Source organism: Canis aureus, chromosome 16 (assembly GCF_053574225.1).
Source record: "Canis aureus isolate CA01 chromosome 16, VMU_Caureus_v.1.0, whole genome shotgun sequence".
In the NCBI taxonomy this organism is placed as follows: Eukaryota; Metazoa; Chordata; class Mammalia; order Carnivora; family Canidae; genus Canis; species Canis aureus.
In genome coordinates this window covers 60,026,922-60,047,908 of record NC_135626.1, presented here as the reverse complement: position 1 = coordinate 60,047,908, position 20,987 = coordinate 60,026,922, and the positions used below count along the sequence as shown (strand labels likewise).

General features: G+C 57.7%; 1 long non-coding RNA gene across 1 annotated transcript; it reads right to left on the bottom strand.

Moving 5' to 3' along the window:
* Positions 1–6,038: 6,038 nt before the first annotated feature.
* On the bottom strand, positions 6,039–17,188 carry LOC144287093 (uncharacterized). The gene is made up of 3 exons (XR_013354994.1): positions 16,732–17,188; positions 10,305–10,492; positions 6,039–10,037 (listed from the first exon to the last, which is right to left on the bottom strand). It is a non-coding gene; the product is annotated as an uncharacterized LOC144287093 (long non-coding RNA).
* Between the last annotated feature and the right edge of the window lie 3,799 nt (positions 17,189–20,987).

The following is a 20,987-nucleotide window of genomic DNA, read 5'->3' as shown; positions in this document are numbered from 1 at the left end:
GCAGCCAGGTTGGGAGGGAGGAGGGCTCAGCATCTCCAGCCTCAGCCGCCCAGTCTGGTGCTGGGTCCCCCCCAGATGGTGGCCTCTGCAGGAATCCAGAAGTGGCTCCATCTGCCTGTAAGGGGGGCGCTGAGTGACAGTGGCTGAGGCCATGGACGGCGGATGACTGGACACCTGGTCCACCTGCACAGGGAGAAGCCCAGGCCCTGAGTAGGGAGCGGTGGGAGACGCCTCAAAAGAAGGCCAAGCTTCCGTCTTGGCAACTTACGGTGTGAGTCTGGCCAGCCACGGTCCCCCAGGATGGCTTGTGCTCCCCGAGGCTCGCGTAAAGGAGCACAGGGTGGTGGCTGCAGGCCATAACCTCGGCCGCGACAGTGAGCAGAGGGCTCTGTTCCTGACGTCTGGGCAGTGTCCTTGCGCATGGCCCGCTTGCCGCCACAGCTGCTGCACAGGCGCGGCGTTGGGCATCTTTCCTAGCCCCGTCCCTGCGCCCTAACCGGTGGCCTCCTGTCTCCTCTCCACCTCGAGCCAGTGTCCAAAACCTGATGCGATGACAGTCCCAGCGAAGGGGGATATCCTCGTAATCCAGCACGAAGCCACTACACCTAACGTGGCCGTCAGCCCGTGGTGTGCTGCTGCGTGCTGGGCAGCCCGCTCTCCGAAAAACAAACGAGTGTGCATTGATCCTAAGTTTTACGGATAGAAAGGACGTGGGGCGCCAATTTACAAGTAATAACAAAATATACACTATTCCTTGTTGCAGATTCCACGTACCCCACTGATACTCAGAATGCTTTCGCTGGTCTTTGCCGAGCTCTTGTGTCTGTAGGCGCCCTGCGGTCGGGATCCAACCCCAATCTGACAATCCTTTTCTTGTGACATTCACAATGTAATGGCAGTCAACCCACTTGACGTTGAGTCTGTATGATTAACATTCTCTCTACGGCTTTCTCGGGGCTAGACGATCAACGCCACCGCATAAATCACGCCCTGATTTGTAGAGTTTGCCAATTTCCATGGTGTAAATCCTCCTGTTGCGGCCAATTTCAAGCTCACAGCATGACATCACCGAGTGAGGCGCTGGAAAGCAAGGTGTGGTAGTCACCATTATATAACGTTTCCAGCGCACAGATGCAAGAAATACAAATTATCTCAAGAGTGTAGCTAATATAAAATGTAGCCAAATAATTAGGAAGCGGGGGCCAGGGTATCGGGGAGGGTTCGAGCTTTTGTTGTCATTGTTTTTAACAAAATGTATTTAATTGTAAGATTATAGAATTGAATTTTTTTAAAGAAATGGCTCGGGATCCCTGGGTGGCGCAGCGGTTTAGCGCCTGCCTTTGACCCAGGGCGCGATCCTGGAGACCCGGGATCGAATCCCACGTCAGGCTCCCGGTGCATGGAGCCTGCTTCTCTCTCTGCCTGTGTCTCTGCCTCTCTCTCTCTCTGTGTCTATCATGAACAAATAAATAAAATCTTTAAAAAAAAAAAAAAAAAAAAAAGAAATGGCTCGATTTGACAACCAGTCCACAGGAGTCCCGATGATTTAAAAACCGGATCTGGTGCGTGGATAGAAGCTGGCTCACGCGAGCCCTGCCCCAGCCCCTGCAAGCGCCCCTGCCAGCCCTTCGCTTCCCTCGGGCTACTGGTTCTTTACTCTGATCGCGCTGGATTTCTCCGAGCTTTCCTCGCCCTCTGAGCTTTACACACACGGCCACCTTTGCCGGACACTCTCCTCTCCTTGTCCCCTTGCCCAGACACCCCTACCTCCCCTTCCCCTCTCACCCCCCCTTCCTTTCCCTTCCTATTGCTTGTAGATTCCAATCTGGAGCCTGGGCTTTTTTTTTTTTTAATTTTTATTTATTTATGATAGTCACACAGAGAGAGAGAGAGAGAGAGAGAGAGAGGCAGAGACACAGGCAGAGGGAGAAGCAGGCTCCATGCACCGGCAGCCCGATGTGGGATTCGATCCGGGGTCTTCAGGATCGCGCCCTGGGCCAAAGGCAGGCGCCAAACCGCTGCACCACCCAGGGATCCCTGGAGCCTGGGCTTAAATTACTCATATTATTATCTTACCTCCGGTTACAGCAAATAACATCACTGCCTGGTGTCTGTTATGGTCACTGAGGTCTCTCTGTTTACCTCTGGATGGCTCCCGGCCTCGCTGAGCAGCCCAGGTGAGGGCAGAGGGGAGAGGGAGAGACCCCGCCGAGAGCCAGCAGGTGCCCTGCCGCTGGCCACCCGGGCCCACCCTGAGCTTCCGGGGCTGCACTGCAGGTGCGGGGAGCAGCATTCGAATGGCTTCATTGGTCCCCCGGCCTTTCCCACTCATCAGAAGGGCACATCAAGAACATAAATCTCAAAGGAGAGACACACTAGTGGGCAGGACAAAGGAGGCATGAAGTCTAAGGAAACTAGGATTTTCCACGTCCTCGTCCTCGTCCTGCACTGGAGAAGCATCACAATGCTCGGAAAGCACAACGTGGGGATGGAGCTGGGAATGCTCATAATTGAGAAAGTGCTGAGCACACCTTCAAACTAGGAGTGGGGGGAGGTGGGAGACTGCTTGGTTCATTCATTCATTCATTCATTCATTCATTCATTCATCCAACATACACCTGAGAGCCTTGTGCTAGGGCTGAGAAGGGCACTAAGAGGAGCCACAGGCTTCCCTCCTGAAGGACCATTGGTACTCTCCCTTTCTCCAGGGACGAAGATGACAAGACAAGGTAGGACATGAAGGATGCAGGGACACACACACCCTTCATGTTCCAGCCTTGGCTTTGGGAGTCAACCATGGGACTTGCTCCCATGACCTCTGTCTTCCAGCCTGGAGCACAAGCGAGAGCAGGCCGTCCGAAAGTCTGAGCCTGCCCACCCGCTGCCAGGACTGCGTGTGCTGCCCAGCAGAAGGGGTGGAGGAGCACAGTGGGGACCCATGCGTGCCCTTCAAGGGTTCTTATGGGGCAAGAAGTCGCCCGGGTGTCCCTGCTTCTGCTGGGCACCTGAGCAGAATCACACGTGCAGATGCAAACTGATTTGGGCCAGTCGGGGGTGAAGCCTTGGAACGGGTGGCGAGGGCTGCCTTTCAGCCGGCACACGTGTTCCCCAGGCGGAGATGGGGGCCGTCACCCAGCTCATGACTTCAGGTGGCTTCTTCTGGTTCCCACGAATCAGGGTGCGTGAGCTGGGCATGCGTGCTTGCATGAGCCTCGGTGTCTGTCTGTGAGCTGTGTGTGTCTGTGAGCAGTGTGCATGTGTGTGTGTGCGTGTGTGTGTGTGTTTTCCCCTGGGGTAGCTGGCAAAGACGGTGGTATAGCTCCGAATAGACACACGCGGTGCAGAAGGCCGCACCCCACACATGAATGCGTTAAGTTATGTGAGAGGACGCTTCTTCCCAGCAACCCCCACCCCCAGCTCAGGTGGCCTCAAGCCACCCCGTCCCTGTGGTCCTTCCCCAGCCCACACCTCCTCACCCCACAGTCCCTCTGGACTTCTTCTCCTTCCCCTGTGTCTCATTCCCTGTCTGAACCCGGGTCCACTGTCCCTGCCCACCACCCTCACCTGGAGAGGACAGTGGCGTCCTTTCTGGTTCCTTCCGGCCTGCCGCAAAGGCTCTAGCTCAGACCTGCCGTGACCCTTCCGCCACCTGCTTCCTCAGCCCGCCTCCAGCTGTGTCCTTCCTGCGCTGGGGCCACCGCCATGCCGAGAGTCCCCCTGATGCCTCTTGCTGGGACTTTATCCCCTGGTGCCTGTGTCCGTGTTATCTCTGCTCCTCTTACCGCTGCTCACCTGCCCACACAGGAGAGATGGGCACCCTTTGAACCCTTTGCACAGGCTTTGTCTCCTGGGCTGTATCCCGTGTATATTGAACATGACATTCTTTTTTTTTTAAAAAAAGATTTTATTTATTTATTTGAGATAGAGAGAGAGTGATTGAGCATGAGAGCAGGGGGAGGGATAAAGGCAGGGGGAGGAGCAGACTCTCCAATGAGCAGGAGCCTGACCCAGGACCCCATCCCAGGACCCCGGGATTACAAACAGAGAACCCAAGGGTGATGCTTAACCGACTAAGCACCCAGGCGCCCCTGGACATGACCTTGTTGAAGACAAGGGCTGTCTGGTTCTCATCCTGTGTCTCTACCACCAGTGCAGGCGCACAGAAGGGCAGCCAGGAGTGTCTCGAAGAAACTGAACAAGAATTTTGCAGGGCAGGGCACGAAGCAGAAGGTCTGGTCTGCGGAGGGCTCCACGGACTCTTGTTGCATGAATGGATGGTTCGGGTAAGCTCATGGGTGAGGTGTGTGTGTGAGTAGGCGCGTGACTGTGGGCCTCTGTGGGGGCGGGAAGTAGGCTGCTTGGGCCTAGGGGCGCAGTGGGGACGGCGGAGAAGCAGGTGCACGCTCCTCGCTGGCAAGCACGCGTGTCAGGCGTGGGGTGAGCAGCCCCCACGGGGGCCTCGTTCGGACTTCTGGAAATTGACTCCTGAGGTGCTCAAGTGGGGCCCTGGCATCGTCGGGGCTGAAAATTCCTTTTTTTTTTTTTTTTTTAAATTTTTATTTATTTATGATAGTCACACAGAGAGAGAGAGAGGCAGAGACACAGGCAGAGGGAGAAGCAGGCTCCATGCACCGGGAGCCGGACGTGGGACTCGATCCCCGGTCTCCAGGATCGCGCCCTGGGCCAAAGGCAGGCGCCAAACCGCTGCGCCACCCAGGAAAATTCCTGATGCTGTGATAATTGTTCCTGCCAATTACCTGGAAGCATCACAGGAGAGGAGCCCCCCCCCCACTTCTTAACTGGATTTTGTTATGCTAATTAGAATTGTATAAACTGTTGCTCTTGAACCTGGAGAGTTAGAGAAACATTTGCATTAATACCTGGCAAGCTGCCCCAGAAGCCAGGGATTATTTTAATGAGGTTCTGGTCATCCAAGAGATGCCCCTGTTTGTGGGCTGCTTTCAGGTGCAGGTGTGCCCACGAGCAGGTGAACTCGTGTGCGTGCGTGCGCGTGTGTGCACGTGCGTTTGGAGGGTCTGCCCAAACTACTGAGACCTTGGCGTGCTGGGGGGGCCGGCAAGTTTTTTTTTTTAATATTTTATTTATTTATTCATGAGAGACACAGAGAGAGAGACACACACAGGCAGAGGAAGAAGCAGGCTCCATGCAACGAGCCCGACACGGGACTCCATCCTGAGTCTCCAGGATCACACCCTGGGCAGAAGGCAGTGCTAAACCGCTGAGCCACCCGGGCTGCCCTGGGACGGCAAGTTTTATAGTCCCTCCAGCAGAACTGCTGTCCCTCACCCGCTCCTGGGGGGCCTGGGGGCCAAGCAGGCTTATGCAGAAGTCACAAGCCCTCGGATTAGGCCTTCACTTGTCACGTCTACTGCCAGCGTTAATTAAACACCAACACCCCGCCCCCGCTTCCGGATGGGGGAGGGAAAGAGGAGACATTTCTCTCTGGAGCCCCCCCCCCCGCCCCCCGCCCCCAGGAAGGGGGATATTGCATTGCAGAGGAGAGGGCCTAGGCTCACCACCTGGCTCAGGCCGCAGGCCCTTCCTGCTGGGAGTCTCTCTCTGAAGGGGCATGTGGGTGGAAACACATCTTAAAAGGCACCTGGAAGAGGCGATTCTCCACCGAGAGGATGGGCTGGGAGCAAGGGGAGGCCGCGGGCTAGGGGCGCTGCCGACCATTCGCGTGGACCCCCACGGGAACCCCACCACCCGCCCTGCGCTGCCCTCCGCACGGACCACAGGGAAGGGAGGAAGGTTCCTGGGTGGGCACCGGCCCCCCCACCCCGTACCGCCGCCCCGTCGCTGCACCCAGGGTCCTGGGGCCCCCCGCTGCCTGGCCCACAGAAGCTCCCGGAAGCTCCGCGGCTCTGAAAGCCTCGCCAAAGCCCTGGATGTCAACTTTGCCTGATTTTCTAATTTCATCTCTTACAAGCTTTCGGGATGCTAACATGATTAAGTTCTTCACACAATTTATTAGCATCATGTTGGAAATCCAGTAGTATATTATACTGTCTGAGTAATCCAATTAGCAAAATGTATTTATTTAATGGGAATATTAGCCACATGCGATCCCACACCGAGTCCACCGCCGCCTTCTCCGCGCTCCTTGCCTTTCCCGGGAGGCAGGGACTGGTGCCAACTCAGGAACTTGCCGGCCAGTGGGACAGCCCTCATCCCCGGGGCTGGGGGGGCGGCCAGGGATCCCCCGTTTGGGCTGCGATGGGGTGAGTCACGCAGAGTCACAGATTTTGGTCCTGAGACAGGATGGTCTGGGGGGAAGAGAGCAAAATCAGAGGGCACCGGCTTCAAATTCCAGCTTCGCCACTTGCTGGGAGCTCTGCGTCCTGCGCAGGTTGTTGACCTTGTCTGCTGCCCAGCTTCCTTAGTGCCGGGGAAATGGAGACAAGAACCCCCCATCCCCCCCCAGGTGGCCGTGAAGACTCAGGGACGCAGCCCGGGGAAGCCTGGCGGGTGCTGGGTGCGCGTCCACTGTGTCCCGTCGGCCTCCAGGACGGGCCCCGCCCCCAGCACCCTGATGAGAGGGGCGCTGCCGCGGCACCACCACGGAACCATCATGGTCACGGTCACCAGGGCAGGGGCTCCCGTGAGGCACCCAGTGAAGGCTGGCATGGTGGGTGCCAGGGAGGAAGGCTATGCTTTTGGGTGTTTGCTCCGAGGCCCACCACCTCTGTCCCCGCGCCCCCACGCTGGTGCTCGTGCTTCTGTCCGTGATTTCACTCCTCACCCTCCGTGTCCCTCTGGGTCATCACAGTCAAGACCACAAGACCCGAGCCACACGGATCTCTCTGCAGCAGACAATGGGGGCGGGGTCCAACAATGCCCTCAACCCCATTTGCCTTCCTGTCATTTGGGGCTCAGGGGGAGGAGCATGCCGAGGCAGGCGGCTGCCTTACCTGGTGTGCTGGCCTCCTGCGGGGGGGGGGGGGGTCTGGGGGGGGGAACGACAGGAGAAACTCGAAGGGACCCCCACTGGCTGCAGCTGGCCACCCCTGCTTCAACCTGGGCCCGTCCAGGCTCCCCCCTACCTGCAGGGATGAGTGCCTGCGTGCGGCACAGGAGGCCCCAGGACACCCAGGGACACCCCAGCGGCCGGTTCGGGGCTCCCCTTTCTCTCCTTCCCCAGACCGCGTTTTCAGGTTCCCAGTGGCACTCTCTCGTCCCCCTCTTGTGACTGAGACATCTCCGCGTGTGCCCCCCTAAACTAATAGCTGCGATGTTCCGCCTTCCACATTAATGACAGGTGCGCGGGGGAAGAAGGCTGCCTGCCTGCCAGTGGGTTTCGCTGATATCACGCCGCTCTGTGCTGAGCAGCACACCCTAAGGCAACTGAAATCCTAATAGGTTCCTCTAACTGCTCCTGCATCAATTTTGACACCAGGCGCTTTCTTCTTCCTCCCCACGGCTCGCCTTATAACTCTGTCATTGTCATTGATTTTGACTAAAAGAGAGAGAAAAGCCTCGCTTGTGCTATTACCATTCTAAGTCTGCGAGGCAGAGAGCTCCGGGGTGGGGGAGCGGGGTCCACACGGGAACCTGGAGCACAGAGGGCGTCAGTGACGGGGACCAGGGGGCCGGGGTGCTGAGTGTAGGTGAGTGAGGTCCCTGGACGGTGGGGGGTTGGGGGGGCTCCGCTGCCTTCTCCTCTCCACCTGCATTTCAAAACACTTTCCATCTCAGGGTCGGAGCCAACCTGAGCACTACCCACAGAAGAGGGCCGGTGTGTGAGAGCCCCCCTGTCCCCAGCACCCCTGCCTTGCATCCTGGGCCACACGTGGCCACATTTGCCCAATCTGAGTATCCCTGCTTCAAGATCAACTGGCAGTAAACTTACCTGGCTGGATTTGAGAGGTCTGGGCACACAGAGTGAGGGTGTGAGCAAGGGTGGGGGTGAGGGCTGAGCATCCCCCCCACCCGGGGGCGCACCACCAGGGCCCACCCTTCTAAGTCTGAGGAGGGGAGAGGAGGGCGTGGGAAGAAGGGGAAGCAGGGGCAGGGAGAGAGGGAGGCTGTTGGAGGAGCAGGGGTGGGGTGACAGCCCTCTCTCTCTCCCCACCCCCCGTCTTTGTCCCACCTGCTACCAGGCTAAGTAACCCCATTGTAACCGTGTAGAGTGAACCCCCTTCTCATTTTCAAGTTGTTCAACCCTTGGTGCACCACCAAGAGCTGCTGGGCAGCCCCTGCATTGAGTCCAGAGAAGGACATAGGCAAGTCCCAGGGAGAGCCAGCCCTCGGGGACCTCCTGCCATGTCTGTCCTGCTGACCCACAGATGGGGGACCGGGCGGTCTGGTCGCAGGGGCAGACAGAGGAGGGGCTACAGGGGGGCCAGGAAGAGACGCCTTGGTGGCAGCGCTGCCCCCGGTGGCCCGAACCATCCTGTCCCATCTGGGCCTGCACGGGGCTCCTCGTGGGCATCTCGGGCACCCAAGAGGCAGGACCCAGAGCGTGCTGATGTCCAGCATGTCCACGGGGGTCTTAGTTAACTCCCGGCCAGATACAGCTTGGTTTACTGTGCTTTGCACATCAGAGCAAACGCTGTGACTGATGTATCCCAGTTTCTAGCTGGGAAAGCATGTTGACCATGGGGTGCAGGCCTCTCCAGGTCCCCATCCTGGCCTCCCCTGTGGTCCTCTGGGCTGGATGCAACTCCAGAATGGGGACATGCTGTGGGCCCAGGGTGAAGGAAAGAAGTGGCTTTTCTTGTTTCTAGACCCATTCCTTATTGGGATCTAGCTGCCCTGCTTCACTGATAAAACAAGTTCCGGAAGGTACGCATTTGAGGGGCTGCCCCTGCCCCATGGCCCAGAGCGAGCCTGCCGTGCCTACCTGTCTGTACCTTCTACCCCCCAGACTCCTCCATCATGGGGTCCTCGCTCTGGGGCTTTCTAGTCTCCATGGACCAAAAAAGTATTTGGGAGTAAAAGCCGAGACAGAGGAGAGTTCTGTGTCCTGAGGCCCCCAGGGGAGGGGTGAAGGCTTCCTGTGGTTGTGGTGGGGACAGGGGGCTCCAGGAAGACAAGGCTCTGGTCTTGGACGATGGAGGGTGGGCCCCTTCCCGGGGGTCCTGGGCCCAGGGCCCTGACTGGGGGTGCGCGGCTTGTCCCGGGAAGGGTCTTGAGCAGAGCCTGGTGCGGGGGCTCCTGGGGGCAGTCAGCTGGCTCTACAGGGACACTTTTGCCACCTTCCAGGGAGCCCGCCGGGCAGCTGATTCTCTGCCCCTGCAGGTGGGGGGCACTTGGGGGCAGTTCCTCCCCACCCCCCGCCTTGGGCACCGGTGAGTATCTCCTGGCCGGACCTTAGGGTGCCGCTCCCCGTGGGACAGCCGTGCACCCCAGCTCGCTCATGCAATCCCCCCTCCCAACAGGCGAGCCAGCTCTTCTTGAGGATCCGAGGAGCCCAGGCTGGCAGTTTCCTGCGTTGGCAAAGCCAGGGCACTGGGAGGATGTGGGAGGGGCGACTTCCGGCCCCCGAGTCCTGCAGCTGTTGCCAGGCAAGAATCCACGGCCGCCTCTGCCATTGGTCCTCCTGCCTCGTCTGGGCAGAGTGGGGAGCCTTACCCACACACGGGGGGCCGGGCCGGTGCATCGCCGGGGGGAGGCCGTGACCACCAGCTTAGGTGGCCCCCCTGGGGCCCAGGGCCCTGCTGGCCAGCCCTGCACGGAGGGAGCAGCTGCGTCACGGCGCTACGTTTATCCTTTATCCCGCCTGCCGCCTGCTTGGCTCAGCCTCCTCCCCTGCTCCCTGGGGCTCACGCTTTCCTGCGCGCCGTTCCTCCTGGAAGAGCAGGCGGGCGTCCTGGCTCCGACCCCCCACCATCCTGTCACCTGGAGGGCAGTGGCTGGCGGCCATGGACAGCCAGGGTCTGTCTGTCTCGGGCTGTGGGGAGCTGAGCATCCTTCTGGAACACCAGCTCCCTGAAGGCAGGCCCCTCCAGCTTCTTCCCGGCTGCACATCCAGCCTCCAGAACAGCAGCTGGCGCGGTGTAGGGGCTTAGGACACACTGGCGAACAGATAAGTGATGTGAGAGGCCACAAAACCATATCCCTCTCCACAGCCAGGATGCGCCCATTCTCACCCTCCCCATGGAAACAGGACCTCAGGAGAGAAGGGGCAGACGCCAGGGTGAAGTGGCTGCACGGTGGCAGGAAAACTGAGCAGGTGTGGCAGGGTGGCTGGCAGAGAGGCTGAGGGGCAAGGAGAGGCCAGGGGCCAAGGGCAGACCCTGAAGGACTCTGGAAACCCTAGATCAGCAGTGAGTCCCATTTACCAGGTGTCCCCCCTCCAGCTCGAGTGGCTGGATGGGATGGGCAGGCCCATGGTTGGCCACAGGGGGAAGCAGGGTAGGAGACAGTGTGGTGTAGCGGTCAGAGCACAAGCTTTTCGGGATGCAGACCTGTGTCCATATTGCTGTGCGACCTTGGAGCCATCTCAGCCTCTGAGTGCCGACTTCCTCATCTGTTAAATGGGAAAAACAGCAACAGTGGTCACAGTTAACAGCGGCCTTTGTAGGGCTCCCGTGAGGATTCAGAGTAATGATGCACGAGAAGTGCCTAGAGTAGTGCCCGGCGTGCGGTACATTTTTAATACATTTCAGTGAAGAGTTCCCAGGGATGATACGTAGCCAAAGTGTGGATGTTGATAAAAGCCTCGGAAGGTAAGAGGCCTGGGTCTTCCAGCACACGACCATGCTTGGCTGTGTGATCTTGGGAGGTGCACCTGTCACTGTGGATGACCTCTGGGTCGCTTAGGGAGGGAGGGGCCTGGGGCTGGTGGCCGCTGGGGTCCTGACCTTGTCCTGGGACCTTTCTGGGTGAAACGATGAGAGGTCTTAGGCTCGTGGTGCTCTGGTGCTGGAGCCGTCACATTCCATCCTCCTGCCTTCTCTGGACGTAAACCGGCCAGTGGCTGCGCTCGCCATGTTTCCAGTGAGGGAGCCGGAGGCCCACGTGGCTAATGACTTGGCCAAAATCACAGCTTCCTGGCCACGGAGGCCCAGAACCACAGCTCTGGTCTTTTCCGGGAGTTCCTATGAGGCCTGCTTGTTTCTTTGTTTTGGAATACCTGGCCATCCACAGCGTCGGCAGCCCAGATAGTCAACACTAATGTGCAGAAGGCCCTGCACCAGGGAAGGGGCTGGAGTTTAAATAGGAATGTTCTGGAACATGCCATTATGCATGGCCATGTATCACGGGTCTGGTGCCTGAGAAGCTACAAAGTACTTGCTCGTCTTATCTCATCTGTTCTTCCCAGTAACCCATGAGGTCTTCATCCTGTTTTACAGACACAGACGAGGCAGAGAGGCAGACCTGCGAGTGTTGGGTTCTGAGCCCAAAGATGCCCTCTCTGACACCTTCTAGCATCCTACGACCTGGCCAGAGCCCGAGGGTCACCGAACCTTGGCTCCTCTGGGAAGAATATCCGGGCAGAAGCCGCCTCCTGTTCTCCAGGGAAAGCAGCGCCCTGTCATTGATGCATCACAGCGCAGGGGATGCTGGGAAACTCCCTATCAGGTGCAGACACCCCTCCCCCGCCCCACTGTTGTTCTAAAGAGGGAGCCATCTCCCCAGGGGAACACTCTGCAGGAATAACTGCTGAAAGGCCAAATTGGGGGGATAGCCCCTGTTCTAGAAGACACCTCACAGCTCTCAGCAGACTGTCCCCCGTCACAGCAGAGGGGCCAGAGGTTGACTGAGAGGCGCGGCGCGCTCACGCAGCCCCCACCCAGCCTTGTCAGTCCCCCAAACTTCTCGCAAATGCTGGCTTCTTCTGCCGCCGCCCAGACAACCCGGGACCCCGCCAACACCCCGCTGGCCCGGCAGCACGAGGACAAGCTGGCAACGCCAACCGGCGCTGGATGAGCCAGATGGTGACTTTGTACAGCAAGAGGTGACGCCAGCAGCAGCGCCCTGGGGACGCACACACTCTGGTGTGGGGGCCCGGGGTGCATCTGCTCCCCCCGGGCATCACTGTAACCTCACGAGGACGCCCTTTGTGGTGACTCCTGGAGCATCCTCACCCCCGCTGTACATGCTTGGACCCCGAGCTCCCAGAGGGCTCGCAGGTGACATGGGCAGGCTCTGAGCTCTGTGCAGTTGAGTCTGGACCCTCCCATAGGAGCCCAGATGCCAGAGGAGCAGCATGGCCAGGTTGGGGGTGGGGACTCGGCCCCCCTAGTCACAGGAGGTTACGAGAAGGACAGAGCTGGGCTTGCTGCAGCGGAGAGAGTGAAGATGACTGGGGCCGGGCTGGGCCAGGGTCCAGGCTGGGGGTAGCCTGGGTGGGGGGGACAGGATGTCCTGGTAGGAAGTTGAAGGGGAGGTAAGGATGGCCACAGGCGGCCTCTCGAGGGTCTCCAGTAGGAACCAGACGGAGTCACGTGGAATCAGGTGTCCCAGGTGGTCTTGCAAGCACTGGGCAAGACCCAGGCCGTGGGGTGGGGCTGAGTCACTGGGAGACAGATGGCTACTCTGAGGTAGGGCCGGGGCCTGAGGTCTAAGCAGGCTTGGACAATGAAGGACACCGTAAGGGCCCCGGGTTGCCGCCGGGTGGCCTGGGATGGGGCCAGGTAGCTCCAGCTGGTAGGAAAACCCGTGGGGCCTCCTGGCGGAGCGAAGCCCAGGGCACCTTGGACAGGCTGGGATGGGCTCCCCCATCAGCCAGCCGGGATCAGCCGGGGCCCGGGATCCAGGTGAAAGAGACCCCACTGCTCTCCCATCCCGGAAGCACACCTTGGCGACACTACTCTGCTATCTCGCCTTCTACAGTTTGCCTTTTCCAGAATTTCCTGTGTGTGGAAGCTTCCAGTATGCAACCCCTTGAGTCTGGCTACGTTTCTCTCAGCACAGCAGTCTGGCCGTCCATCCGTCACGCTGCCGTGCGTGCCAGCAGCTCGTGCCCTTCTATTGCTGATTGGTATCCCATCGAATGGAGACACCTCCTCAGAGTGTCCCCCCTTCCACCTGTTGATGGACAGCTGGGCTGGTTCCCATTTGGGGCTGTTATGAATAAGGCTGCCGTGAATATTTGCCTACAGGCCCCTGTGTGAACACGTGTTTTCCTTTCTCTTGGGCAAATACCAAGGCATGGAATCGCCGGGTCATCCAGTAGGTGGATAGTAAACTTTATAAGAAACTGCAAACTGCTTTCCAAAGTGTCGGGTCCTTTACCTTCGGGGCCGCACACACTCCCAACCCCGACAGTGTGGGACAGTCCCATTGGCTCCCTCCCCATTCCCTCATTCGCAAGCCAGGATGAGGGCTGTTTAAAAGGTCTCTTCTCATCACCTTAACAAAAATCACCTTGATGCATGGAAAAGACTCTGTGCCGCATGTATGTGTAGGTGGTCAGGTAGAAAGGGATGAAAGCTGCAAAACCCCTGGCGCTGCAGAGGCAGGTCGGGCCCAGCACCACCGGCCTCCCTGCCGCCTCCTCCGCCAGCCCTGCCTCCCCCAGGGGCAGTGCCCACCCAGGGGCAGCCCTGAATTCCACGTGTATCGTTCTTGGCCTTTTCAAAGAGTTTTCCCCCTTGAAACGCACCTATCAACATTGTAGCATTCGTTTTGCTTGGTGCGCTTTCTTTTGTTTTGTGGCTCAGCGGTTGAGCGTCTGCCTTCAGCTCAGGGCGGGATCCCAGGGTCCCAGGATCGAGTCCCGCATCGCGCTCCCTGCAGGGAGCCTGTTTCTCCCTCTGCCTGTGTCTCCGTCTCTCTCTGTGGGTCCCTCATGAATAAATAAAAAAAAAATTTTTTTAAATTACAAAATAAAAATAAGTAAAAAGACAGACTGCACGATGTGTGCCTTGGTCAGGATCTTGGTTTTTGTCTCAGTTTGGTTAGCTCGGCATTCAGCATCGCCTTGCAAGGGAATCGCTCAGGTCGGGGGCATGTGGCAGGAGTCCAGCCTTGTTCAAGCTACGTAATACTCCACCGGCGAATATAGAGCCATTTATTTGTCCTTCTACTGATGGACATTTGGTCCCTCCTCCCTGGTGTTTTGCTAAAAGTTGCTGTAGATATTCTTGTATTTGTCCCTGGATCTGCATGTGCAAGGTGTCCCCTCGATGGACCTACTGGGATGGGGCAGCGGGGTCACGGGCAAGGAGAATGTGCAGAACGAGTTCTCTTCCTCCGTCGTAACCGGCATCTCTCCCATCGCCTGTGCCCTGCTGGACGCCAGCTGCCGGGCACTTCAACTGTGTCTCATTCAACTGTCAGAGCCACGTGGTGAGGGAGGCTGTCTGGTTATCCCCAAGTTGCAGACCAGGATCCTAGGGCTCAGGGAGATGAAGTCACTTGCCCAAGGTCACACAGCAAGTCAAGAGCAGGGCCAGACTCAGACCCAGATCCCCGGGCGTGGGACCAAGTTGTGCTCTCAAGGCCCCTCGGCCGCCCCGCAAACACGTGGGATTCTGGGCCCGTGCCTGGGCCCGTAGAGGCTGCGCGCACAGAGGCTGGCCCGTGGACAGGACTGCTGTGTGCTCAGCGCCTCCCCGGGGAGCGTGGCAGACGCTCACGCGTGCGTGGCCAACACAGACTGGTCCCCCGCTGCTACCTGTGCACCTGGCACCGGAAGCCCCCCAACCCCCCTCCGGCCCAGAACCCGGGAAGAACCTCGGCTCCTGCCTTGCTCACATTTTACTTTCTCTTAAGTGGCCACGAGAGATGCCATTTCCCGACACAGAATCTGGCTCCATCCAACCGTCCCTGCAAATGGCCCGTCAGCTCAGCCCATCTACGGGCATAAGCGACATGAACGGTGGGGTGGGGAGAGGGGGGCAAGGGAGTGAGGAGGGATGTTTTATTCCTTCCTGGGGTTAAACCTCCCAGTTTGAGGTAAAACAAATTCCTTGCTGGAGCTTTTCACCTCCAGCTGGGCCATAGGAAGCCCCATTGAATCAGATCATTTAGCCCTGAATCATGTTAACAAGACGCTGGGGCAGGACACGGGCTGTGCACGCGCTGAAAGCTCCTCTCTGGGGGCTGCGGAGCCGCAAGCTGGTGGCGGGTCAGGAGGTGGGGAGGCTGCAGGGGCAGGGGAGGGGCTGGTGCAAGCCTTCCCTCCTTGGATTGGCTGAAGACACGAGGCGGGGGTGCTGTCCTCAGCTCTTCGGGGTCCACGTCTGGGGTAAGAAGGAATCTCCCCGGGCCCCTACTTGGGGCCCACGGTGAGCGGAGAGGCGAGGCTCAAGCCAGGAGAGGCCACCGAAGATGCGAGCACCCTCAGAACCACTGCCCGGCCTCCAGGTAGGGAGAGGGCACCAACCCACCGACCCAGGGCCCCGCCTTTCTGTGTTCGTGACGCTTCGCCCAGTGCTGTGCGGCTTCAGGAGCCCGGCAGGACGGTGGCTCCTCCGCCTCCGCCTCCGACCCCCTGCTACAGACTCTCCCCACACCGCAAGCGCACTGCAGTCATTTTGCACGATTCCCTACGGACTCGTCAGTCCCAGAAAGGGGAAGAGGGGAAGAAAGGGGAGGAGGGAGCACCAGCCCCACCCCCCGCCCAGCGGACGACGACCACGGACATTGCCACCTCCTCATTGTCTCCGGCAAGGCCACTCAGAGGCACTGCGTAAAACGTAAGAGTAATGTCCGAGAAGGACAACACGTGAATTCACCAGCAACGCTTAAGGCCGGAGCAGGAACTCGCAAGTCCCCGTAGCCCTGTCACTGGTCACTCAGCCGTGGCCTCTGCCACCAGAACTTCTCCAGCTGCTGCCCTGCTCATGTTTTCGCTCCTTCATGTGGTTCTGCTAGACATCCTTGTGGCCTCCCCTCCCCACTGCAGCCTGAGAGTCTCAGACGTCCTGCTCGCCTCCCCCACCCGCCCCTCCATCCAGTCTCCATAAAGATCTCTCCCTGCCCTTCCGGGGGCGATAAACCCTCCAAGCCCGGAGTCGGTGCCCATGGCTTGAGATCCGTCTCCCCCCTCCCCGGGCTGGGTGGTGGGGTTACGTACGGACGTGTCTCACCCCCCAGAGCCACGCTTTCCAGTTGCTCCACCACTGGCCCCTGCCCCGCACACCCCACACTTCTTTCTGGGCAAACACATCCTGTGTGCCAGGCAGCATGCCAAGCACTCAACACATCAGCTCGTGCAGTTGCCATGACAACCTTCGGCAGGGGGTGTGTGACCATCACCCCGTTTTACAGACGTGGAACCCGAGCTTCTATCATTGTTCTGACATGGCACCAGCTTTGGATTCCTCCTTCAGGAGTGGCTCCCTCTGCCTCGGGCCCACCCCCACCTGCGCCCTGGGGACGTGAGCAGCCTCAGCTGGGCTCTGCGAGGCCCCCCACCCCTGCCACCTTGCTGCCTTGGGCCGGGGTGTCTGGGGGCTCCCAGCTTTTGCAGAGGTTGCAGAGCCAGGTTGACCTCTAGCCGGCCCTCTCGTCCTTTCACTATTGGACGAAGGTGTTGGCTGTTTGCTTCTCAGTTAAAGACCCTGCTTTTCCCTCCACGTGTTCTACGTCTTCTGGGTGCAGCTCCGTGGAAAAGAGAATGAAACCCAGAGTAGCACACGAGGGGCTTGAGGGCTGTGCTGGCACTGCCTCGTGCAGATTAGCGTCTCCAGAGAGGCAGCTCGGCCTTAGCCAAAGTGGGAGCGTTTACACTGCGCGAACTGACAAGTGCCACAAATCAGGGCCTTTCTCCCCCACCCTCCCCGCCCCCACCCAAAAAGCTGGTCAAGCACTTACCAGCACACCCTGGTGGGACCCCATGGAGGTCCTTTCTGGGGGGCTGCTTTGGAGGGTGCCCTGGCCTGCTTTTTCCTCTGGTTCTCAGGCCTCTGCATGGAGCCCGCCCTTCTGCCCCAAGCTGCTGACCCGTCGGTGAGGGGGTTTCGCCGTCGACACGGTCTGCTTTAACTTGGCCTCAGACCCTCAACTCCCAGTCAACACCAGGACTTACTTTAAAAAAATAAATGCTTCTAAACTGAACGAGACCAGGTCCCCACCCAGAGCCGTATGGCAGCCTGATTTCTTTACCCAGTGAATGGGAGACAGAGCCTGGTCAGCATCACCCATTGCAAAATTTAGCCATGTCGAGCTTTCATCTGTTCCTCTCCCGGAGCCAACCTTCCTGGAAGTTGGCGGTTCCAGGGGTTCCTGGAAGTGTGAGCGAGTGGGGTGGGGAGCCCAAGACACTCCCATGTCCTTCAGAACCCCTGGAGCGTGTCAATGACTCCGGGAGTCGGGCCCAGCTGTACGGAGCCAGGCGGCCAACTCTTCATTGACACAGTTGCATTAAAGATTCAGGATATAAATTTGAACAAGGATTAACCATTCCCAGAACAAACAGCCCTCGCCGGCACTCCTCCCTGCACACAACCCCACTGCATTATCCATGTGCAAACAGCCCCGCCGGTCTCTCTCTCTCCTCTCTCCGCCTCCCTCTGCCTGGCAACCATCTTCCACCAGCAGAGTCCAGAGCCAGTGGCTGGTGACCTGCAGAAAGGTAGCCTGCATGTTGGAGGAGCCACGGGGACCCCAATCCACCGGCTGGAGTGGGCTAGTGAGGCCCTCGCGAGCTTTCCTCTGGTCCTCAAAGGGGAAAGAGGCACGTCTTGCCCCCATGTGGCCCTTGACTCAGCATCAGCAGAGATGGAAAGCTGAGAGCAGGTCAGAGACGAACCCCTAGTTGCCCCCAGTGGCCTCCTGTTTTTAGGCAGACAAATCACAGAGATTAGGGAATTAGCATCCTGATCCTGGTCTGAGGTCTCCCAGAAAATTCAGAAGCAGGAGAAAGTCAGGAGGAAGAGCAATTGTGTTGGTTGCATCCTGGAAATGTCAGGCTGAGTCCTCTCAAACCCGGACATTTTGGGAGCCACGGAATTGTGCTTCTTGGCGGGGAGCAGAGTCCTCCGTGAACAGAAACGCTGGGTGTCTGTCCACTCACCTTCGGGGGCCAGGCAGGTACTGGTGGGTGGACCTGTGGTCACCTGGGGAGTGCCACATCCAACAGGCAGCCCCTGCTCAGCTCCAGATAACTGCCGTCATGGGGGAGCCTGGAGTCACCTGCAATATCTGGTTTCTTTGGAGGAACCAGACCTATGAACTAGATTTTTATGTGAAAGCACACGATTTTAGATGTTGGCACCCAGATTTTAAAATGAGAAAGCATGGTACGGGCCAAACAAAGCCTTTTGTGGGCTGGCTTCTCCTTCCTCACCCGAGCAGTTTACAATCCCTGCTTCAAACGTCCAGTGGCTGGTGGGGCGGTCGCAGAGGAGGGGGGCAGGCTCCAGTGTCTCTGCTTTCAATTTCACAAGCCATGCTTCTTCCAGGGCTGCTGCCTTCCAGGGTAATTTGATTTTGCTTTTCTCTTGCTGCCTTTGATCCTCTGAGGTTGCCAGGCATAGCTACCATTTTATTTGCAGGCTCTGATGACAGGAGAAGATTTTGAAAGCTGTAGCCTGAAGAGGCACGCTTCCTCTGGGCTGTTGTCAAGTCATTTTTCATGGTCTCCAGGGGAGTGGAGGCCACTGCATAGGACAGAAAGGCTTGGAGGGAGAGGCCCTCAAATGTTCTCTGGGCTGCCTTGGGTTGGGATGACCCATTCCCTTTGCTGACACTGGGCCGCCAAAGCTAGGAACTGGCTCTTTCTACTGGGTGCTGACATCCACCTATCCATCCACCCACCCGTTCACCATCACCATCTATCCACCACCCCACTTACCACCACATCCATCACTCCATCCATCTACCCATCACTCTATCTATCACTCCATTCATCTGTCCATCCACCCACCCATCCATCCACCCCCCACCCACCCACCCATCCACCACCCCATCCGTCCACCACTCCATCCATCCATCCATCCATCCATCCATCCATCCATCCATCCACCACCCCATGCATCAGTCCATCTACCCACCCATCCATCCACCCATCCACCACCCCATGCATTACTCCATCCATCCATCCATCCATCCACCCACCCACCCACCCACGCATCCATCACTCCATTCAGCTGTCCATTCACCCATCCATCCAACCACCACCCCGTGCATCCACCCACCCACCCATTCATCCATCCACCACTCCATCCATCCATCCATCCATCCATCCATCCATCCATCCATCCACCACCCCATGCATCACTCCATCCAGTCAGCCATCCACCCACTCACCCACTCATCCATCTACCACCCCATCCATCCATCCATCCATCCATCCATCCATCCATCCATCTATCACTCCATTCATCTTTCCATCCACCCACCCACATTTACTGGACATTGGATACGTGTCAGGGCTGTGCTGGGTTGCAGGATGATAATGATGGTGGACAGTGGTCCCTGCCTTCACAGAGACTGCATTCTTGCCGCCACAGCTGTGATGCAGTGGCAGCAAAGAAGGCTGTGCTGGGTTATGAAGTTTATGCAGTTTTTGGCCAGACGGAAGGAGGGGAAGCTATTTCTAGAGGAGGGAATAGTATGGGAGAGAGGCAGGGGCCCCTCCCAAGCCCAGTGCTGACTCCGTGAAAATGTAGAGGGGCATCCTTCCCATTTCTCTGGGCACAGCACTGAGGGAGCCAGGGGAGAGTGTTCCCCTCTGGTGCAGAATGTGTCCCCACAGGCAGTGAGCTGAGTTGGGAATGGAGTGTGGCAGAGGTCAGCAATGCATGGACGTTGGGAAGCTAAGCTCCCTCAGAGTGGGTTATAAATCCATGATTTGTATCATATCATGATTACTGCTGCTAGAAGTACCCCCTTTTACCTTGAACTGAAGTTTTCTACCCCTTCCAGCCAAATGGCCAAGGCAATTACTCATACAACCCTTTGGAATAAAAACACACCACAAATGAACAAACCGGTGCTGAGAAAGGTTTAACAACTAGTTCAGAACCACACAGGCCTCTCTGTTCACAGCTCTGCTCCCACAGTGGTGCCGCTTGCTTGTGCACTAGGACAGAACCCTCTGCTCCCCCCAGCCCTTCTCACGGTCTGCCCAGGCATCGGCGCACAAACACGCGCGGACTTTGGAAACCCATGACCCTCCTTTAAAACCAGACACTACACAGCTTTTATCTTGCTTTCATTTTTTGCTGACGGGTTCCCTTTGCATGTAATTATTGTGCCAAGCTGGTGTTAATGATGCGTCCACTCCACTTACTCTGATCATCTGTATTATTGGGCAAGCGTAGGCTCCTTCTTGTTGTTGTTTTGCTTCTCAGAAGGTCCCTCCATCATCAGCAAATCCATGCTCTCTGCTCATTATTCGTGGTGTCAGGAAGCCCCTTGTGCTTCCTGAATGGCCTGGGCAGATCCCACGGCCAAGCCCAGGCGACAGTGGCTGTTTGCATGTCACTAGAAGGAGAAGGAGGGAACGCAGGCTGATTGTTTTTACTAGTTGTCCAACCTCAGCCTCTCTTCTGTGCCCTCCTCAGACCCATGGAAGATGGCACCCTGTCTCCCCAAGGCTCACCAAGAGAGGAAACAATGAGCCAGAGCAGAAAGCCTGTAGATTTTTTGAAAAACGTAGAAAACAGGTCTTCTGGTTGGCCGTTCCCTGGATGTGAGCTGTGGGGGGCGTGGAGACAGGTGGCTTTCAGAAATCTCTATGCACTGGATGTCCCTGGATTATAATTTTATTCCGAGGTCTCCTGTTATCTTATTTTGTGACCTCGAATCTTTCTCTGAGGCTCAGCTTGCTCATCTATTTAATGGGGGGGGGATTCGATTAGATCAGGGGTTGTACAAACTTTTTCTGTAAAGAGGCTGGTAAGAAATATTTCAGGTTTTGGCAGCCAGAAAGTCGCTGTGGCAACTTCTCTCCTCCGCTGCATGGCATCATGGAAGCAGCCATAGGCAATCTGTGCATGAACAGGTGTGACGTGTTCCAATAAAACTTTATTTATAAAAGCATATGGTGGGCAAGCTCGTTGTGGTTGCTTATTTGCAGCAGAACACTTTTATCAATTAAATCTTGCTTGGAACTCCATACATAC